The 3,795-nt window shown below is 32.3% G+C and overlaps 1 long non-coding RNA gene across 1 annotated transcript; it reads left to right on the forward strand.

Annotated features, from left to right (window-relative positions):
• Positions 1 to 312: 312 nt before the first annotated feature.
• Positions 313 to 3,267, forward strand: LOC144571639 (uncharacterized). The gene is made up of 3 exons (XR_013517544.1): positions 313 to 469; positions 1,563 to 1,671; positions 2,146 to 3,267. It is a non-coding gene; the product is annotated as an uncharacterized LOC144571639 (long non-coding RNA).
• Positions 3,268 to 3,795: the final 528 nt, after the last annotated feature.

Raw genomic sequence — 3,795 nt, forward strand, 5'->3', positions numbered from 1 at the left:
AAAATTAGTTAGTGGACAAAATGTGGACAGACAGAGATGGATAGAAACCTTTTCTCATAATTTAAGATGTCTCGGTTACTGTAGATGAACAGTATTATCTACAGTGACACTCTAATTCTCCTTTGTTCGATCTATTTTTAACGGTTATTGACATATCGCTGATTCATTTAACATTTCCCACCTAATCGACGCGTGTCTTTCATTGTTTCTTCATCGTTCGATCGACACGTGTTTGATTTTGTCGGTGTCTTCGTCTTTCCTCTTTAATTTATCTCCGTCTAAATATTTTCCCCAATGTTCTATCCTCTCCCAGCTCCATCTATTTCCTCCGATTACTCCAGACAAATCGCCCCCCTTTCGCTCTCTCCCCGTCATCAATTCCACTCCCTTCCTCTGTTGCACTGCTCAATCAATTGAAGAAATCACTCTCCTCTTTTGAGCTCACTGCTTCACTCTCTCTTGGATAAAGGTAATGTTGTTTGTTAACTCTCTCTCTCTCTCTCTGGTCGCTCCATTTGTTTTCCATTGATATTGTGATTTACCTCACCAATTTAAGGTGTTTCGTTAGTTTATTGAAGGCAATAATTCCAAAGTTTTCAGAAAAGTCCTATCAAATGCTACTTTTTTGTGAAAGATAATAGACAAAAACTGTGAGTGATAGCGTACAATTTGCAATTACAATAATAGTTGAGGTTGTGGAAAATTAAAAAAGAAAATTTGATTGATAAAGTAGCAAATTTGTGCACTAATTTCTGAAATCTTAAAATATAAGAAAAATTGAACCTAAAAACTAAATTTAGGGTTTGGGGTTTATCAGAAAAATTACAACCTTAAAACTAAATTTAGAGTTTAGGCTGTTCTGTCAGATCTAGTGTTTAGGGTTTTCCTTCTGTTGGACAAATTGGAACATTTTTAACTAAATATGTACTTTTTTTTTACTTTTTAATGCAAGTTGGTTAACAAAAAAGTTCCAATTTGTTTTTGCTTATCTTGCTTGCTGTCTGTCTATCTCTGGTTTTAAAGAGGTATATTGTTATTTTACCTTTTCTCTTTTTATTTTTTGTTTGTCAATTGACTTACTGCTTAATTGGTTGTAGTTACTGAAAACAATACAATTTTATTATAATTTCCTTAAAAAGGAACTGTAAAACACTGAACCAATATATGTTGTTCAAATTTCTATAGATAGCAAAATGTAATATACTTTTGTAGTTTCAATTAGGAAAACAAACATATATTTACATCGAAGATGAAATGCTTTATAATATTTTCAGTTGGGGAAATTATTTAATCGAGCGATAGGAACTTCTTTGTAGATTTTGTCTAATATTGTTAATTTTGTGGGGGTTTTTTAATCAAATCAGGCAAATGTGGGAAAAAATTGTTGGCTGATTTGGCAAAAAAGGCGGAAGTAATGAGAATTTGTGTACTGTGGTATGATCCATTGTGTGGTACTAGTGACTTTATTTGAACTGAATCAATGGTACTCTAAATGGCTAAATTTAAATTGGAATAGTGGCTGGTTGATTTCTCATTTTGTTTATGGTTATGACTTGAAAAAGGATGTGCCAATTGGTGTGTATGAGACGATTGGAAGAGCTAGGGTTAGATTGGCCGGCAATACCGCATGGAGAAATTGGAGAGCCTCATGCATCTCCTATCCCCTTCGAGGTATTTTGTGTACTTTTTTCTTTTTTTAATTTCCTTTTCTGAAACATAGTTCACTTTGGAGGATCTTTGTAACTGATTGATATATGGTCTGAAACTCTGAATGCATTGAATGCCTTGATGCCCGGAAGTACTGGTAAATTAGCGAAGTCAAGCCATATCTATAATAAAAAAATATTTAAGATTAAGATTATTAATTTTGTTGCCTGAAAATGACTAGAGCTATTATACAGAGCAAATCACTTGAGATTATGAAAAATTTATTTAACGTTAATATTACTAATTTATGAAAGTGAGTGCTTAATTAAGAATGAAAGTAATATAATTATTGAATGCACTTGAGATTTAATAAAATGAAATTATGAAAATCTAAGCCGGTACTTTCCCTCCCTAATTTTTTGAACCATTTTTTAACTTCCAACTTATTGGTTGCTTGAAAGCTAAGATAATATTATAATCTCTTACTATTATTGATAGGTATGAATCAAAGGAGAAGCTCTTGAAATACGCTAATGATGTCATGATCGTCGATTAGGTCACTAAGGACTGGTCACTGGGCCCGTCGCAAGCTGAACCTAATTGTAAATGATACTCAAGTGCTAATAAAGGGTAAATCAATGACTTCGCACAAGCTGAACCTAATTGTTTCATATTTAATAAATATGATCATGAAATTTGGTAGTTAAGTGATTTTATTTTACTTCAATTTGGACTTTTAGCAAAAGAACCTATCATGTTTAATTGTAATTGTCAGTAAATATAGTAATTACCTTGTCCATCATGCTAGAATAAAAGTTGGCACTGGGGAGTTATTTGCATCATCCTCATGTGTAATGAGAAAAACCGAAGAGGATTATGGCATGTCTAAACAGACCCTAAAAACCATTACAACCAATATCGACTGTGCAATGCTTAATAACATCAAGTTGATCCATGTTTAATGCAATTGCAAACAAATAATATGGGGGATTTCTTTTAAGTTTATTATCTATGTGATTAATTTACACATATTTGTCACTCATTTTTTACTTTTAGTAACAAGTGTTTGGACATTTAGTTCTAATGTATAGTTGTATCCTTCATTCTAACTGTATATAGAGTTATTTGTTAATTGAGATTATTTAACAAATGCAAGGTCTGATGTAAGCCAAAGATTTGGGTTTGTCCAGTTGTAAGTTCAACACTTTTGACAACCTTAATCACTTTAAATTAAATTGCAGACAGTATAAATTACGACATCCATTTATTTTTATATTTTCTTTAGGTGTTGTTGTTCCAAATGCCTCCGCATGCAATTGAGCTAAAAAATAACCACGAGATCTGGAAGGTAAATTAGAGTCAAGCCTTGCAATGCACCGTGCACCACTGGAGCAATGCATGCAAAAGGTTAAGAATGATTAGTGTCTTTTTCGTAGACTTTCCTTTAATGAACTGAAACAGTATGGAAAAGAAATTTAGAATGACTTTGTTGCTTACCTCTAATTAAATTTTCTTGATTGCTTATGCTTCCCTTGGGCCATCAATTGTAATAATTGTGTCAGTAGATTCTAGCACATATCATGTAAGAAGAATTTCTAACAAGGCTAATTAATCTGTTGATGCATAACTAAGGTTTGTAATATACATTTTTTTCATGCCTCAAAAAGTAATTGCCGAAGCAATGCGAGGCCTATAGCTAGTGTATATTTAAATTTCGACAATTTTATTCAAAACCTGACGTTTCACTATAAAATTTAAACAATATATATATATATATATATATATATATATATATATATAGAGAGAGAGAGAGAGAGAGTTAGGCTGGGGTGCTATGGATAGCATAGTGGCCTCTATGCTACGGCTCAATATTCGAGTTTCCAAAATTCAAACGGTCGATCCGAACCGTTCATCTTATTCTCCATATTAATATCTGCTTGGAGACCAAATTTTACATTTTTCTGAATTTTTTTACTATTTATTAAGTATTTTACAAAATTGTTGATCCAACGGTGGCTGCACAAAACAGTAAAACCGTTGGATTAGCGATTTTCAAAGTGGCTTAATAAATAGTAAAAAAATTCAGAAAATTATAAAATTTGGTCTCCAAGCAGATATTAATATGGAGAATAAGATGAACGGTTCGGA

This window comes from Carex rostrata, chromosome 19 (assembly GCF_964058835.1).
Source record: "Carex rostrata chromosome 19, lpCarRost1.2, whole genome shotgun sequence".
Lineage (NCBI taxonomy): Eukaryota > Viridiplantae > Streptophyta > Magnoliopsida > Poales > Cyperaceae > Carex > Carex rostrata.